This window comes from Galeopterus variegatus, unplaced genomic scaffold (genome assembly GCF_000696425.1).
Source record: "Galeopterus variegatus unplaced genomic scaffold, G_variegatus-3.0.2 Scaffold616, whole genome shotgun sequence".
NCBI classification, from domain to species: domain Eukaryota; kingdom Metazoa; phylum Chordata; class Mammalia; order Dermoptera; family Cynocephalidae; genus Galeopterus; species Galeopterus variegatus.
Window position 1 is genome coordinate 429,914 of NW_007726727.1, and position 19,259 is coordinate 449,172.

Here is a 19,259-nt window from a genome sequence, read left to right on the forward strand (position 1 = left end):
ACTTTTCTTTTTTTCACTTCAGTTATCTGGCATTATAAAGACACTGCTTATATTTTCTCTGGCACTTAAAAAAATGAAAATGAGCCTCCTTTAGGATTGCGATCAAAGAGATATTAACAACCACTGGGGCTCAACTAGTTCGAATGAAGAAAATCTTCTGAACTGGATTTTGTTCCTTGGTTGAAGAGTCTGAGTGTGGAATCAAAAGAAAAAGCCTTCTGCAAAAAATGAGCAGGGCAATGGCAAATCAGGGTGCTGGATGGTATGGACACTGCAGTAGCACGTGAGGATGCACGGGACTAATCTACCGATAGTTTTTCATCGAGAAATGAATTAAATACAGGTTCTAAACAATGTCATTAACAGACAAGATTATGTGATAAGATCTATCTTAAGTTGCAGTCCAGCTGGAAAAGAAGATGAAATCAAGGACTTGAAAGAGAGAAATGGACATTTTTTACTGATAGATGCTGATAATCCCCAGTCAAGTGGATTTAAGGTAGTTTTGGCCCATACCAGAAGCTACCTGTTTTAAAGACCTCTTGGAAGGCAGGGGCCTGAGTCATGACCTGACCTGAGATCTGAAATTCTGAGAATCTGTCCGCCTGTGCCCGTGAATCCACTGCTCTGGAGGCTCTGGCAGTGTTCAGTATGTCATTTCTGCTTCCTCCTCACTCTATATAACGAAAAGAGGAGGCCCTGAAGAAGGACAACGCAGCCTCTGATGACATCTTTTGGCCATTCCTGGTGGATTTGTGGCATTTACAGACCAAGCCGCCTCATTCAAAGGTGTGTTGCAGGGATTGCCTACTTAACGTGGGAACTGTTTTCCCATTTTCCAGAATGAACAACCGGCTAGGAGAAATGAGATAAAATTTAAGCATCTAATGAAACATCTCACCTTATATTATTCCCTGTGCTTTTAGCTAGTTAGCAAGATAGAGACTATTCATAAACAAAGACTTTGAAATATAGGCCTTGGAGAACCTGCCTTACCACAAGTGCAAATACAAAGAGGTGCTCGGTTAGCAGGTTTAACACAAAAAGGCAAAGGCTGGGTTAAACAGGAACAGTTGGATTGAGAAGGTGATGCAGCATTGATTCTCTTGGGACCCTGGATCCACCAAAGCCGTGGTGAAGGGGACACCTGGCACTGTGTCTTTGGCTCAGGTGTACTCACTGCTGCCTTACACAGAATCTGATGAAAGGCCTCCCTGGAAAGTGATAACCCGAAAGGTAGGGAAGTTGCTACCTAAACCCCTTAACCCTCTCATCCTGTCTCTGCCATGTACTTGTTATGTAGATTTGGGGAAACCATTTAACTACTTTGAGGCTTAATTTCTTTATCTCTACACATAGCACTACCTTCCTATTTTATAGATATGGCAAGTAAGGCACAGAGAGGCTAAATAACTTTTCCTTGGTCACAGAGGTGAGTGGCAGAGATGGGACTTGAAGTCTGTTCTCTGTAATTACACAACTCTGAATGTTCTAAAGATATGCTAGTCTGCTTCCCTATTTGTAAAATGAGGACAGTGTAGCTAATAGCATAGGTGACAATAAGAAGCAAATGAAATAATACACATGAAAGCATTTTGTAAATGGCACAGGATCTGTGGCAAGCCTGACTGTCCACCAGAGATTCCTGCTCCTCTTCTGCAGTGCAGTGCTGTTGCTGGGAAGTAGCTGCCCAGCCAGGAACTACATTTCCCAGGCCCCGTTGCATGTAGGTGGGGTCATGTGACTGTGCTCTGGCCAATGGAATGTGAGTGGATATGAAATGCATGCCCATAAAAATCTCCAATGTAACCCTCCATACTCTGTTTTCCCTGTCTGCTTTCTGGAATGTTCTCAGCCAGGGCAACCCCGGGGGCACCTTCTTGAAGATGGTAATAGCTCCTTTAGCCTGTATACTAGAATAACTGTGGAGCACAGCACCCCACCGACCCACACTCTCTGACTTTATGTGAATGGGAAAGAATCTTCTGTTATGTTAAGCCTCTAACATTTCAGCATTTCTGTTACAGGAGCTGGCAGTACTTTGACTAACACATTACAGTCATGTGCTACATAATGATGTTTTGGTCAAGGACGGACTGCATATGTGAAGGTGGCAATACCGTATGCCTAGGTGTGTAGTAGGCTATACCACCTAGGTTTGTGTAAGTAGACTCTATGATGTTTGCACAATGACGAAATTGCCTAATGACACATTTCTCAGAATATGTCCCCGTTGTTAAGTGACACATGACTAGATTGTAAATGTTGGGGTAGGCAGCTTCTAAAATGGCTCTCAGTCAATTAATCCTGAGTCCTGATGTTCATACCCTTGTATAATCCTCTCCCCTCAAGTGTGGCTGGACCCAGTCCCTTGCTTCTAGTGAATAAGAATATGGCAAAAGTGATGGAATGCCACTTCTGAGACCAGGTTACAAATGCCTGTGGCTTCTGTCTTTCTCCCTTTGACACTCTGTTCACTTTGATGAAGCCAACTGCCATGTTGTGAGCTGCCCCATGAGAAGACTCCTTGGAACAGAGAGCAGCCTCTGGCCAATAGCCCATGAGGAACAGCAACCTGCCAAAAACCACGGGAGCTTGGAGGCAAATGCTTCCCCAGTCAAGCCTTGAGATGTCTGGAGCCCTGGCTGATACCCTGACTGCAACCCTTGTGAGAGACTTTGAGCCAGAGAACCCAGCTAAGCACACCTAGATTCCTGACCGCAGAAACTGTGAGATAATACATGCTCCTTTTGTTAAGCTGCTAGATTTTGGGGTAATTTGTTACACACTAGTAGATAAGTAACACAGATGCAAAGATTTATTGTTTCATTAAAAAAATCTCAGTGCACATTCTGATTCATTTGGTAGGATTTTAGCCAAGGTCCCAGAGGACAGGGGATCAGACTGTGGCAGGTGCTAGATACCAGGCTAAGGAATTTATAGACATTAACTTGTAGGCAAGGCTTTCATGGAGTAATGACAGAGTGTGAAGCAAAAGCCCTGACTGACACAGAAGTGAACTGGTCTTTGGACCAGAAAGTGAATGAAAGTTAAATGTGTACATTTCTATCTCCCTCAACAGAGACATGGATGAGATTTCTCTCCCCTACGACCTCCCAATCTGCCAGGGAAGAAATCTATGTTAAGATATGAAAGGTTCTTTGCCTTCTGCCCTTTCTCTTTGGAGAACCCTCCAATCTCAGCACACAGCTCCCAAGACCATCAGGCAGGTGTGGGAATGGTGCTCCTGAGGCCGAGCCCCATCTTGGAGCCCCATCTTGGAGCCCATTCTTCCCAAGCCAGCTTTACCATAGCTCCCACCCATTCTGAGAACTTGTGTTTTACCTGAGCTCCCTTCCATCTGGGTATGGATGGAAAGGAATAAGCTCTTGGCTTTTTATTTTTCTGAGATATCTTAAATGGGTTGCTGTTCCTTACAACCGAGTAGTCTAAATAATTTAGTTTTTTAATTAATATCCTCTTCAGCACCCAACCTACCACCAGGTATTCCCAACGAAAAATAAAAATGACTGATGTGGAAGTGCATGAACATCCAGATGTGCTGGGCCCTGGCCCTTGCCGGGCTCTCCACCCAGGCTCTGTGCCCACACGTTCATGAGGCATCTGCTTAAACAGCATTTCTCTAGGGATGCCTTCCTCGTCATTACCTCCCAATGTCCCACCTAAAGCAGGGACCTGTAAAATGAGCTTCCAGAGTACCTCGTAATTTCAAAACCATAACACAGACCACGTCCCATCAGGATGGCTTAGTGATGTTTCCAATGTCCCTGCTAAATTCACCTTTCGCTTTGTCAGGCTCGCTCGCTGGGGTATCTCCCAGCATCTGTCACATGGTAGCTACCTGCTGACAGACCAAGTAACTCTGGATGGATCTACATACACAAACTGTGTTTAAGGAGGAGAGGCAGAAAGGGGTCCTTTTCTGATCACCTTGCTGGTCCAACACCCCCAAATAACCCTTTTTCATTGGGTTCGAACATAAACCCCAACCTGCCTGGGGCAAAATAAGGAGTGATTGTCTCTGTGCCCTCTCCAGGTTCTCCGGGGGCTTGGCAGTGTTCGCCTTCTCTAAGAAGGGCCCTGTGCCTGCCACCCTTGGGTGAGGACTCCAAGCGGCTGCCACGCCTCTGGCCAGCAGCTCTCTGCAGCCCAGGCCTTGCTCCTGGGTTCACACCAGGTGGCAGGGCAGGAGAAGAAGGGGAGGGGGCAGCTCCCCAGAAAAACACGGCCCTTCTCTCCTTCCGCTGCTCCTTCAGTGCCATGTCAAAATGCCTAATTGCTTCATAATTCCAGGATCCACTAAAGTGAATTTTAATTATACTTGCATTTCACTTTAATTACAGCCTTAATTATTATGCATATACTGGACAGGCTCAGAACCATGCAGTTTTTGAAGGGATTCTCATATTCAAATCCAAAGCTGAAGCACAGGACTGTTATGAGAAATGGGTCATATATAAAGGGACCGTGGCCAGATGAAAATCTGTCACATGGGGGTGGGGGTAGGAAAGGAGGGATAAGGGAAGGGAGGAAGGTGGGGTCTTCTCATATTCAAATCCAAAGCTGAAGCACAGGACTGTTATGAGAAATGGGTCATATATAAATGGACCGTGGCCAGATGAAAATCTGTCACATGGGGTTGGGGGTAGGAAAGGAGGGATAAGGGAAGGGAGGAAGGTGGGGTCGCAGGGGGAGACCAGAAACACATTCAAAGAGAAAAAGAGTCATGGGAAATAACACAGAGAGGGACAGAGATACGAAAAGAGAAAGGGATACACAGAGAGTCAGAGAGAGTGAAGAAACAGAGTGAGCTTCCCAAGGGCCTTCTGTCTGCACCTGCATCTTCCCTGTCCTTGTCATCATCTCTTTTAGCCACTGAAACCAGGTCATCAGAAAAGAAAAGGGGACAGAGGAAGCCCAGGGCAAATGCTTGCTAGTTTGTGGATTCCTCTGGTTAATGACATTGAGTATTTGAGCTTAGTTTCTTTTTGAGTTCACCAAGTGGCTGACATCTATTCCCCATCCCCTTCCCTGCCTTTATTTCTAAATAGAAGCTGTCATAGCTGCTTTAAACTTCAGCGCAGAATTAAGCATTCCAAAGAGAGTGTTTATGCCACCATACATAATTACAAAGGGAATTAATCTCTTTCCCACATTTAAATGGTGCTGCTGACATGTTCTAATATTTACTAAATGCTACATTGCTTTTTAATGAGGCTGCAGGACAACACTTTTAATAACTACCTGTACAGATAACTGATCAACTCATGCTGGTCAAACTTCAGACACTTGTTAATATCTGCTTGTTGAGAGCCACTCAGCTAAATGGTTATCTGCTCACTGCAGGCCTTAAAAATGGCAACACAGAGAGAATTAAAGGGGAATGTGTTTAAAGTGAGATCCACTTTATTGCTATAGAATATTATGAAAAACTAATAATTATTAAAATCTGAAAAATTCTCCACCTCTTTGGCAGGCTTTACCAGTGACTTCCTGCCACTGGGTGGAGAAAGAGAGCTGTAAGCAGAGGTGCAACGTTAATTTATCAAAATCTGTTCTTTGCTTTCATTACATATGAGAGAAAACGATAGTGAACACAAATTACAGGGTTTTGTTCAAAAGGTGCAGCCCCTGCTCTACCCAGGCCAACCTTTTATCACAAGGCTGTGAAGAAAACCACTTCTAGTCTGGAAGTGTGTAGTAACTGTCCTTTTAAAATTATCATTTTAATAAGAATTCAGTGGGATTTTTTGGAAAAAAATATTAGCACTTACTGAGTATATATTAGGTATGATAAATGCTTGTTGGATGCGTGAGTTAAGGGGTTCATAGACATCGTAAAACGTTATCATCCCCGCAACCCTACAGTTAATGTCATTTTTATTTCCATTTTACAGATGAGGCAACTGAGGCACTGGGAGGCTTCCCAGCATCCCCCAGCAAGTCAGAGGATGGGCCAAGATTAGAACGCAGATTTATCTGACTGCAAAGCCACATAACAACCATGCAACCTGGCCTTTAAGTGCTAGAAGCAATCCTAGGGATCCTTTAGGATAAATTTCTTGTTTTCATGGAGGGAACTGAGGCCCAGAGATGTTAGATAATTTGTTCGGGTCGAACAACCAGTCAACTACGACTGGTCTGAGTCTTGGTCTAGTGTTCTAAGTCAAAGTTGGTAAACTATAGCTTTGGGGCCAAATCCAGCCTACTGCCTCTTTTTGTGCCACCCCACCTGCATGCTAAGAATAGTTTTTGCATTTTTAAATAGTTGGGGGAAAAATCAGAAGAATATTTTGTGATACATGAAAATTACATGAAATTCAAATTACAGCATCCATAAATAAAGCTTTCGTGGAACACAGCCAAACTGATGCACTTGCAGATCGCTGACGGCTGCTTGTGCTCCGCGATGGCAGAGCTGAGTGGCTGTGACACAGACACTATGGTAGAGAAAGCCTAAAATATTTCAACCCTTGCTCTAAATAATTAAGTCTCGGGGCCGGCCCAGTGGCGCACTGCTACAGTGCGCTGCTTGAGAGTGCGGAGGTGCTCCCGCCGAGGGTTCGGATCCCACATATAGACCAGCCGCTCACTGGCTGGGGGTGCGGGAGCAGCACCGAGGGTTGCGATCCCGTTGCCGGTCCCGGTCCGGGTGCAACACTGAGGGTTGCGATCCATTGCCGGTCAGTAAAAAAAAAAGACAAAAAGGAAAAAAATAAATAAATAAATAATTAAGTCTCTTATTTTTTCTAGTAAAGGGTAGGTCAGTAGAAATAAGCCAAATTCTATAAAGCAGCTGATTCCCCCTAAAAATGTTCACAGTCCCTTAGCCCTTGCTTCTCCTTGGTTATTCTCCTTTCAAGTGACAGTCAGATGGAGGAGGTCATTTTCTCGGTGACATATAAATTTAGATAACTTATCACTTTTGTCTTGTTATCACACTGTTAGAAATGGAATAATCCGTTGAGAATCAGAGGCAAAAATCCTGCTGCATCCGCAGCCTCACCTGTTTGAGATGAGTTGCATCAAAACTCTAGTACACTCCTTGGCAGCCAAGGGTGTCCAGCTATGTGGCCTTGGTCGAGTTACTGACAAAAGTTCACATGATAATGGGGTAGCTAACATTTACTGAACCAGGGACTGATCTCAGCTATTTAAAAACTCATCTGCTCCTTACAACAACCCTACGAAGTTGCCATATTTTTATTTCCATTTTACAGCCGAGGAAGGTGAGATTTTAAAGCCGGTTCTGTTCCCGGGTAGCTGAACAACCTGGGAAAGATACTGCAGTTTCCAGACTTTAGGTTTCTCCTTGGATGCACATCTTTTCTAAATGCCTTGTATCCCTCACATTTTATAAAAATTAAAGATGACATGAGATATCCTGTGAGGGTGTATCATATCCACACCTAATTTCCTCCTTGATTTCTTCTCCCATGGTAAGAAGAAACCGACACCCAGGTGTGAATATGATAGTTATTTGTATGATCACAGCACGAGTCACCAGCTTCAGTGGCAGGAAGCGGATGGCCAGGTTTTTCTCTACAGTGTTTTCAAAGAATGATGTGTATATGCTTAGGATCATGCAAGCCAGGTTTGTGATCAAGTCTACCGTATATTCACTGAGGGCTTATGCTGGTTGCTTATGCATTTTCAACTATGTTAACCCTTAAAAAAGCAACATATATGGGCCGGACCGGTGGTGCACTGGAGAGTGCGCCGCTTGGGAGCGTGGCGGCGCTCTCGCCGAGGGTTCGGATCCCATGTGGAGACCGGTTCCCGCTCACTGGCTGAGCGTGGTGCGGGCGCAACACCGAGGGTTGCGATCCCGTTGCCGGTCAGTAAAAAAGACAAAAAGGAAAAAAAAAGCAACATATATACTAACATAAATCAAAGTTAAGGGAAACTTAATATTAAACTAGAACAGAATGAACCCTCTAGCAAGCAAGTATAGTTTATAATTCTGTACTCACCCCCTCTCTGCATGTCATGGTAGAGATAGAACAGCTCTTTTAAAGAAGGAATGTTTTACATGCCTAAATATCTGCAGGTGGACTTTCCTTTCATGCCTCCCTTGAATCTTCCTCCTGGCTTTCAATCCACGAATACTCTCATTTCCAGGGGATATAACTTTCATGCCTCCCTTGAATCTTCCTCCTGGCTTTCAATCCACGAATACTCTCATTTCCAGGGGAATTTTCAAAGGTAATTTTGATGGTGTGAGACTGAAATGCTGGACTGAGGGACTCTACTGCTGCCCAAGCAGCAGCATCACTGTGTGACTCTATGTTTATGTGGGGGACATGACTGGGTTTGCTGACCTCACTGCTAATATCTTCCTCGAGAAGAAGAGATTCTGAGAGCTTAATACTGTCTGCCACATTATTACTTGACTCTCCTAAGACATGTCAGAGTTGAGGACAGAGGGAGATTTAGACACAGATAACATGGGCAGTTTCCAGAATTCTAGGTCCACACCAGGGATCTGCAAATCTATTCCACACCTGTTTTTGTAAAGTAAGATTCACTGTGGTGCAGTCATGCCCATTCCTTTACGTACTGTCTGTGGCTGCTTCAGCACTACAATGGCAGAGGTGAGTAATTATGACAGGGAACATATACCCCACAAAGCCTAAAATCTTGCTCTCTGCAGTAAAAGTTTGCAGACCATTGCTCTATATAATCCAAGTTTCTGGCCCTGTAGCTGAAGGGCCAGTAGAAGAAGAGAACTGGCCTCAGCCTGCAGCCCCACTTCCTACTCCTGACATGGCAAGCAGCTGTATTTCTAGGGAGAAAACTCCACCTATGATCTCTTGGAATCAATAATGGCAAATATTTGGCTCAAATGCCCCCACTCTCCTTTCCCACATTTGTGGTGGGCAACACTGATTGTAGAACTCTTTTGCACTAAGCCAGGATACAGCCTCAAAATCTTTCCTGGCACAGCCCTTCAGGCGGCTGCTGCCAATAAACAGAAGAAGGCATGAGATGAAAGCTGTTTGTCTTCTCTGTTCTAGAACATTTTCATGGAGTCTTTCCGCTTAGGTAGCACTGCCTATGGACAGCTTCAAGGTGGCATTCTCCAGAAGAATCTTAGCAGGACACACTTATCACCTGCCAAATAGTACAGTCTGAAGCTACCTGTTTGACTCCTCCCTGATAGCAATGTGCTCTCTCACTCCCTCCCTCTCTCGTTGATGAATCATCAAATATGACTTTCAAGTGTTACATGAGGAAATTGGGGCATGAAGAAATGAACTACCTGGGCACTCAGAAAATACCCAGAGAGCAGACAGTGGTGTTCCAATGTTATAAGGCAGGACTCAGGATATGCCAGTCCTGGTAAATGCCACACTTTAAAATCCCTTCTTATTAAAACAGCCACACCCAAAGCTGCTGCTCAGGGAAACAACTTTAGGCTTTTGCTCCTGAAGGGATGACCACTGCTGACACTGGGGTGGGCACCGCACTCCTAGGGCAGACTGTGACCTATGATGTATATTGGAGAGATGTTTCCTTTCATGCAGAAACCCCATCATTAGCATGACACTCCTGGTCTCCTCCTGGCCTATCACGGGCTCCACCCTGAGCTGGTGGTGGTGGTGGTGGTGGAGTCTTCCCTGACTAGAGTGTTTGAATGAAGAAAGTTGGCATGGACAGCCCAGCCTCTTCCTCTGCCCTTCCTTTTAGGAGTATGCTGCTCTGAGTGAGCCCAGGTCATCTTCTGCTCCTCGGGGTTCTGCGCTGGGGGCGAGGGGCCCACCCAGGTCCAGCGGTGCCTGTGATTGGGTGTGTAAAGCTGCCTAATTCTGGAGTTCAGAGTAAGGTAGCTCATTGTTGGTACAGTTTTTTTAATCAGTAATGAAGGTGATATTTTGGTCTCCTTAGTCCTTTATCTTATTTCTCACCAGGATCAAAACCCACATGGGGAAGAATTTGTTGGACTCCCCCGCAAAGACCCTAACCGCATGGCCTAGTTGGATGGGCTGTAAACAACATGAGTCACGGCTGTCAAGTAAGCTAATCAGACTGGCTACCTGTGGGATCTGGACTTCTAGGAAACACAGAGGACCAGGCAGGCCTTCATGAGAAGCCAAGGGGTAGAGGCACCAAGAAAGGATGTGAAGGACTGAGAGAGTCCTCTTGCACGATGACAGAGAGCTAGAGAGAAGAGCTGGGAGGGTTTCTAGGTTCATTCCCATTAAAGCCTTACAATACACCTGCTTTTTATTCAGGTGATTGGAGAGTCTTGGTCCATTACGTTATCTGCCTCCCACCCCCAAAAAATAAAAATAAAAATAAAAATAAAAATAAAAATAAAAATAAAAAAAACAGTGCATAAGAGGCCATCTCCCAAACAGGAGACTAGTCTTGTAACTCCAGTGACTACTTTCCTAAGGTGTATTAGAAGGCTCTTTCTTGGGTAAGGCAGCAAATGTCCATCCAACATGGTAAAAATACCAATTATTTGCATGATCCATCTAGGGGTGAAATGAAAACTCAAAGTGCCTAATATAGCAGATTGCTTGCCTAGAAATTTAAATATTAGTCTAAAAAAGCTTCAGCCAAACTAATAACTGTGAGGCTTGGTCTAATGCTTAAATGTGGCCTAGTTCAAGTACTAAGAAGTGTTTGTCAACAGAGACAACAGAGAGGCCCTGAGGCTTGATAGCAGAGCAGGATTCCCTACAGTGTCTCATTTGGGTTAAACTGGTGATGATGAGGTCAACACCAGGAAGATGGAGGAAGGGAGATCTGCAGGTGGAAAGAAGGAAGGATGCTAGGAACTAAAGGCAGGGGAGGTGACAGATGTCACCGTAAAGGGAAACGGGTTCCAGTATGGACACGTCCACAGGGGACAGTGAAAGAGGGAGGAGAAAAAAATAAAAATAAAAATAAAAATAAAAATAAAAATAAAAATAAAAATAAAAATAAAAATAAAAATAAAAATAAAAATAAAAATAAAAATAAAAATAAAAATAAAAATAAAAATAAAAATAAAAATAAAAATAAAAATAAAAATAAAAATAAAAATAAAAATAAAAATAAAAATAAAAATAAAAATAAAAATAAAAATAAAAATAAAAATAAAAATAAAAATAAAAATAAAAATAAAAATAAAAATAAAAATAAAAATAAAAATAAAAATAAAAATAAAAATAAAAATAAAAATAAAAATAAAAATAAAAATAAAAATAAAAATAAAAATAAAAATAAAAATAAAAATAAAAATAAAAATAAAAATAAAAATAAAAATAAAAATAAAAATAAAAATAAAAATAAAAATAAAAATAAAAATAAAAAAAACAGTGCATAAGAGGCCATCTCCCAAACAGGAGACTAGTCTTGTAACTCCAGTGACTACTTTCCTAAGGTGTATTAGAAGGCTCTTTCTTGGGTAAGGCAGCAAATGTCCATCCAACATGGTAAAAATACCAATTATTTGCATGATCCATCTAGGGGTGAAATGAAAACTCAAAGTGCCTAATATAGCAGATTGCTTGCCTAGAAATTTAAATATTAGATCTTCAGCCAAACTAATAACTGTGAGGCTTGGTCTAATGCTTAAATGTGGCCTAGTTTAAGTACTAAGAAGTGTTTGTCAACAGAGACAACAGAGAGGCCCTGAGGCTTGATAGCAGAGTAGGATTCCCTACAGTGTCTCATTTGGGTTAAACTGGTGATGATGAGGTCAACACCAGGAAGATGGAGGAAGGGAGATCTGCAGGTGGAAAGAAGGAAGGATGCTAGGAACTAAAGGCAGGGGAGGTGACAGATGTCACCGTAAAGGGAAACGGGTTCCAGTATGGACACGTCCACAGGGGACAGTGAAAGAGGGAGGAGAAGAAAAGAGGTGAGGGGGCATGAGTGAGGCAGAGAGCAGGGTGACAAATGGAGCATGTACAAAATGGGGACCTGGAGAATGGGAAGAGAGAGAACAATGAGAATCAAACACACAGGAAGAGAGGCACACGCTGATAGAGCACATGGGACCCTCCTTCAGGAGCTGGGCTTCCAACGACAGCAGCAGCAGCACCCAAGGGTGGAGAGAAGGGAAAGACACACTCAGATAGGCTGGGGATGGAGGTGGGGAACAGGGCTAACTCACCTCGCAAGGGGACAGTGCTTGAGAGAGGAGAAAAAAAGGAAAACTCAATGCACAACAAAGCACACATAGGAAACAAGCACCGGAGAGAACACTTATACTGGGAAGAATGCAAAGAGGCCAGGGGACACCATCAGACAAGGCTCTGCTGGGCGTCTGCATGCCCTCTCCCAGGACCACTCCACTGCTCAGCCAGGGACCCTATTCTCCATTCATTCTAGGTGTTAGCAGCAAACCTAGGGCTCCAACATTTCAAATGAAACCCTTTTTCCCCCCCAGGCTCCTTTTTCAAATGAAACCCTTTTCATGCTAGTCAGCCACAGTCAGTCCACTGAGGCTGCCTTTTTGATGAGAGACAGAGGCATAATTACTGCCCTCATCTCTTGGTCTTACATTCTAGCATAACTGAAGATGTGAGGAGTGGATGGCCACCAAGCTATGGACACAGTGGAAAGCGCGGTGGCTGTTTCTTAACACTTCACTATTCCTAGGCTTCTTTTCTCCCCTTCAGCAGACCAAAGCATCAAGCAGCAATTTACTGTGTCCATGCTAAGGACACTTGATGTTCACTTCTCTAGTTGTGGTTCCAATTTGTGAGTGTTTTAGGGAGCAAGGATAAGGAAGCGTCCACTGAGAGGAGGTGCTGGTGCCTTGTCATTGAAGTAAAAGAAACGGAATATGTTTACATTCTCAACAACTTTAAAGAGAGTTTAGGGAACATTAGAGAGACTGGTACAAATATGAGCAAAGGCAGTAGGATTCTTGTTTGTAAAGATACTTGGCAAAAGAGAAACAAAATGTTTATGCTGCTGAAATGAACCTTTTGGTACTGGATGGAAAAATCAAAAGATATGGCTGAAAGAAACAGGTTCCAACATACAAATTATCTAGGCATATTATTTTATTTTATTTTTTAATGAGCTCAACTTGAAATCATAATGAGCATCTGAGAGAAAATAAATTCCTCTTCTGGCAGATTTGAGACATAGATGTTTGCTGTAGGTTTAAATGGAACAATAATAAGAAAAATGAATTTAAAAAAATTCCCTGAGGATGTTGGTAGATTCTGATACAGAACTGTAAAACCACAATATGGAATCCAAAGCTTTGGCTAAAACACATTTGTACACTGAATATACAAAGCTGTCAATAACTTGTCTGTACATTTCTCAATAGTATCATGGGTTGGGCTGAATTAAGCATTAGGTAATTTTTGTGCCAAGTTTTATATACTTTCAAAAAGGAAAAAAAAAAAAAAAGACTTATTTCAGATAATTTGTTCTTTATTCATGCCAGAAACAATTGTGTACAAAGGCTTCATTTTCCCCAAATACGTGCTTGTTCAATTCACCCAGGAGTCTTTTAAATAAAAATAATCCTGTGTCTCAGCTGGTGAGTTCTATTCTGATAAGGCAAGTAAATACATGTAATTATAAAGTTACCATTTTCAAAGAAGAGAGTAATCCTTTCCTTATCCACTGGTAAAACAGCTTGTAATTACTATATAGCTGAGAACAAAGATTTGTCCACAAAATCCCACTAAATAAGCTGATTTGATTGATTAAAACATTTCTCATCAGGACATTTGTAATACATTGTGTGTGGCCAACAGAGTCTTTAAAATGTGGGCTGCAAACTGGTATAACTTATGGCAAGGATCCTGGATCTTCCAAATGGCCACAGAACAGACAAGAGAGGCTACTTTCTTTATTCTCAGGAAAAAGATACAGGTCTCTGAGCACCCCTAACACAAAAATCTGAAACTTTCTGAGTGCCGGCATTGGAGCACTTTGGAATTCACATTTTCGAATTAGTAATACTCAACTGGTATGTATTCAGCAAATATTCCAAAATCTGAAATCCAAAACACTTCTGGTCCCAAGCATTTTGGATAAAGGGATACTCAACCTGAACTAGTAATAAAACACACCATTGGGCTTTTGAAATGTCTGCTACCTTGGTCATTAAAAAATCTCACAGTTGTTCAGACTGTACAGACATGAGGCAGAGTGCCCAAACCTTAGAAAGCACTTCATAAACGTTAGCAATAATAATAATTTATTATTGTAATTCAGACTCTGGTAAAATTTTCCTTCCATATCTCATTTTTATGTATCACTCTGCTTTGTCATAGACGCTGGGATGATGGACACCCCTTTGTCATCTCACTCTCCCTAGCTAAACAACAGCGTGTGTTCTGGGAATGTGAACCAACTGTAATCCTAACATGAATAAAGAAGTTTATGAGTTAAGATAGGGACTACAATGTTACATCAGGTCAAACAGAAACTGCCACCAGAATTGTCCAAAATGTTCCTGCCTCTTCATACCACTTTGTCTTTGTCACCACAAACTATGAAGAGTCACTCTGTCAGAAAAATAGAAGGAACCAAATCATGTTCTAAGGTTGGTGCTATGGTTTGAATGTGTCCCCTGAAGTTCATGTGTTGGAAACTTAATCCCCAGTGAAACAGTGCTGAGAGGTGGGACCTTTAACAGGTGATTAGGTCATGAGAGCTCTGCTCTCATAAATGGATTAATGTCATTATCACGGGAGCTGGTTAGCTATCACAGGAGTGGGTTTCTGATAAAAGGATGAGTTAGACCTCCCCTTCCCCTCCCCTGAGGATAGGGACTTCTATTAGTCTGCCCTCTGTCGCTTTTAACAAATACCTGAAACTGGGTAATTCATAAAAAAATGAAATGTATTTCTTACAGTTTTGAGGCTGGGAAGTCCAAGGTCCAGGGAATACCTCTGGGGGGAACCTTCTTCTTGGTGAGAACTCTGCAGAGTCCCATGGTGACCCAGGGTGTCATGTGGTGAGGAGAGGAGGAGCAAGGGTCAACGTGCTCACTTCTTCTTTCAAAGCCACCAGAGTCACTCTCTGATAACCCATTAAACCATTACCCCATTAATCCACGAATGGATTAATCCATCCATGAAGACATAGTCCTCATGATCCAATCACCTCTTAAAGGCCCTATATTTCAAATTCCATAGTTGGATTTCCCACCTTCTTAACACTGTTACAATGGGGATCAAGCTCCAATACATGAACTTTTGGGGGACACATTCAATCCATAGCTGGGCTATAATGGTTAAAGGAGGGTAGTGGCAAAGAAGGTCACCATGAATATACTTAGCCAAATAAATTTGGGGACCAGTGTTCTCTTTGACCTTGTCTTGAATCATCTCACTTAATTCCTCATGATACAGTAGACATTGTAATGTCATTAGTGTTTCCAAAGATTTGGCAAGCCAGGCTGGTGGTTATCTGGGATACCCTGATGGCTACTGCTGCTAAGATAGAAGCAGGCCTTATTATGGAAAATACTTGCACTGTCTTATATATACTGTTTTGTACTGTTAATTTTTTCTTTTTTATTTCCTTAGTTATCTAATAACAGATAATTTTTTATTTTTCTGCTCACCTTTCCTAATGCCTGAAGCTCAGTGACCTGCATATGATATATATTAATTAACTATGTAAAAAACCACAGGCAAATACCTTGGAAGTGCATTTACTTAAAAGATGCAAATCTGATCTCATCTAACAAATTTAGAAATTTCAAAGCTTCTTCCTAGTATTTAAGATAGACCTGTGATACAACAAGCAGAGAATATTAAGGGAGATCATCTTGAATGTGGTATTTTGCATATTTCAGCATGTGTATCATCTGGGTATTATGGGGATCATTTAATATGAGTACTGCTGGAATACTAAGCATAGTATGAAAATAAAAAAGTGTTCCTTTTGGGAAAAACTTTTCTAGGAATGAACAAATAATCGTGAGCCTCACTGACAACACGGGCACAGGGGAGATCACTAGAAAGAATGAGTCTATCATAGTATGCTCTCATTTTTAGTTATTTCCAAGTGACACAGACCTATTTTCCTTCAATATAAGAAGGAGAGTTAGAGTTGACTTTTACATTTTGAGGGTCACTGGTCACTTTGACCCTAAAAACAGTCTGTTATCAACATTTTAATCAGAATTATACCAATACTGATGAACTCATTAACCCCTTGATCGATTTTTTCACTGCAGCTTTGCCAATTATTTTCCTTATGTTATTTTTATTGGGATCAATTATGTTGCATTTCTACTTCTAAAAAGGTTTAATCCATTTGTATGTTTTAATATCCATATTCAACTTTGCCAGCTGGAATTTGTGCTATTTTCATTTTTCCTTTGTGATCATTACTTCTATTGAGTCCATATCACACTTGTGAGGCAGTCTCAGGGAAGGAGAGAAAGAGGAGAGTGGCAGAGAGTGAGAGAAGAAAGAGATACAAAGAAAGAAACANAAGGCTGAAAAGAAGCCAGATGAGGGGCCAGATGTGGGACCCTCAACTTTAGACTTCCCAGCCTCCAGAACTGTAAGAAATAAATCTCTGTTCTATGAATTACCCAGTCTTAGGTATTTTGTTACAGCAACACAAAACGGACTAAGAAAGTTGGGTGAACACTAACTAAATGTGGGGAGATTTGCGAGAGGAGAAGAATTTATGCTTCCTCTCAGAGAAAAGCAAATGAAAAATTTAAATTGAGTATAAAATAAATTCCCCCAAAGTCTCTGTAGTTAGCAACTTTTTCCCCATTGAAAGCACTGAGAACCACTTTCTATAAGATATTTTTGTTTTTGGTTGGCTTCTCATTTTAACTGAGCTATCCTGCAGGGCAATAATTTCCAGTGCAGCCAGTCTGGTGTGTGGTTTACTAGGGGCCTTCAAAATGGGGATGGATGACTTACCCACTTCTCTATCACACCTCTCCTTGGATTGTGCCCTGTATTCCCACATCTCTCTCCATACATATCCTATCTTATACTACAGCTTCATCTCAAACTTGGGGTGACTACATCATAATATAATGCTTTCCCACGCTCTCCACCTAGTTCCCACTCTGACTTTCCCAAGTCCATCAACTATGCCACCATAATCCTGCTCCTTAGATTTAAAACACTTGGGCATTCCTTTTTCTCTCATCTCCTCTTCTCTCTGCTCTTACCTCTGCTCCACCTTTACCTCTATGTGGCAAGACTGCCTGGGTTTTAGATTCTACCAAATGTTGTAGACTCTGGCTACTGACTTAATTTTCCCACTCTCTTCTTTTAGCCATACTACTGCTGCAAAGCCATTACTCTCTCCAGGACAGCCTTCTGATCTACCCAGGTCCTGGGTTTTAATTTTAATCACTCTTATGATCCCAGTACCAACCCAGTATGGAAGAAGACTTACTTGATGACTTACTTCTGATCTTCTACTAACTCCTTCCTCCTTCCTTTCCCATGATTCAAATCTTTCATATCCTTCCAGGCTCAACATGGAAATTCTCCTTTCATAATATTTCTTTGCTAACTTATATCTCTAAATCTACTATAATTATAGTAGTTAATATTGAGTAAGCTTAAAAAAGGGGCTATGCCAATGAAAGTGAGCCGGACTACAACAAGCACTGTGCTTACAGGACACATACCTTACAGGAGCCTGCATTTCCTTAGTGTAAAGAGCATTGGCTTGGTTTGCATTTAGTTTCCTTTATGGCGCCTTTATGGATAACACTTTCTCAAAATTTCTGCATTTTGTTATCTATGATCAGTGACAAGAAAACAGAACAAAATGCTTCGTCTTTCCCTTGTTGATTATGCAGGACCAAGAAAATCTTGGGCTAGGTCTTGTCTCGGTGTGTGCCTGCTGGTTTCTCAGAAATCACACATACCCTTGGTACTACCATGTTGGGTGTGAGAGCCTGTGTTTCTCTAAGGACATTATCACACAAGATGCCAATTCCCACAAGAAGGGAAAAACAACAACAACAAAAAAAGTCACTGGCTAGGACTCCAGAAATATTAAAAGCTCTCCTGCTTTTTTTCTATTGATAAAGATCCCAGGTGCTTATTATAGGATAGGGACTTCTATTAGTCTGCCCTCTGTCGCTTTTAACAAATACCTGAAACTGGGTAATTCATAAAAAAATGAAATGTATTTCTTACAGTTTTGAGGCTGGGAAGTCCAAGGTCCAGGGAATACCTCTGGGGGGAACCTTCTTCTTGGTGAGAACTCTGCAGAGTCCCATGGTGACCCAGGGTGTCATGTGGTGAGGAGAGGAGGAGCAAGGGTCAACGTGCTCACTTCTTCTTTCAAAGCCACCAGAGTCACTCTCTGATAACCCATTAAACCATTACCCCATTAATCCACGAATGGATTAATCCATCCATGAAGACATAGTCCTCATGATCCAATCACCTCTTAAAGGCCCTATATTTCAAATTCCATAGTTGGATTTCCCACCTTCTTAACACTGTTACAATGGGGATCAAGCTCCAATACATGANCCAAGAATGACACTGTAGACATCAACTCAAGGGGGCTGCTTGATTATCATAATCTGGATTTGTTGATGATGCAGACAGGACTTTTGAATAGTTCTCACATTAAGTGACTGTTTCTTGCTTCTCTACTACACTGGCTCTCAAAGTGTGGTCCACGAAACCTGGTGTGTGGGAACCTATCCTTAATAGTAAAAACTATTTTCATAGTAGTACCAGTAACAATAAAATTCTGTGTTGGCATTTGCAGTGATGCGGTGGAAGTAACAGTGGGTAAAACTGCTGGCGCGTTACTATGGAATCAAGGCAGTGGTAGCAAACTGTACTAGTAATCATTGTACTTTTCACCAACATACACCGGCAGTAAAAAATTGCCAGTATCAAATAAGAATGTCCTTGATGAGCAATAAAAAAAATATTAATTTGATTAAATCTCAACCCTTAAGTACATGTCTTTTTAATAGTCTATATGACCTAATGGGACATAAAGCACCTCTGCATCCTGAACTATGATGGTTGTTCCGAGGAAAAGTGTTTGTGTAATCATCTGAGGATTGAGTTAAACTACTCACTTTTCCATGGAAATCCATTTTTGTTTGGAAGAATGACCAGCACACTATGGTTGGTCAGACTTGGCGATGTGACAGACATTTTCTTAAAAATGAATGAAGTGAATCTGTCACTTCAAGAAAAACAACTGTTTTGTGGCTGGTAATAAAATTTGTACTTTAAAGTACAATTCAAAGTCTGGAAAACTTGGATACACTCTGTGAACTTGACAGCTTCCCAATACTTAAA

The 19,259-nt window shown here is 41.8% G+C and overlaps 1 protein-coding gene across 1 annotated transcript in view; it reads right to left on the reverse strand.

The window, feature by feature from the left end:
- SUCLG2 (succinate-CoA ligase, GDP-forming, beta subunit) overlaps positions 1-19,259 on the reverse strand; it is a 138,129-nt gene that overhangs the window by 1,098 nt on the left and 117,772 nt on the right. The gene's annotated exons all lie outside the window — the stretch shown is intronic.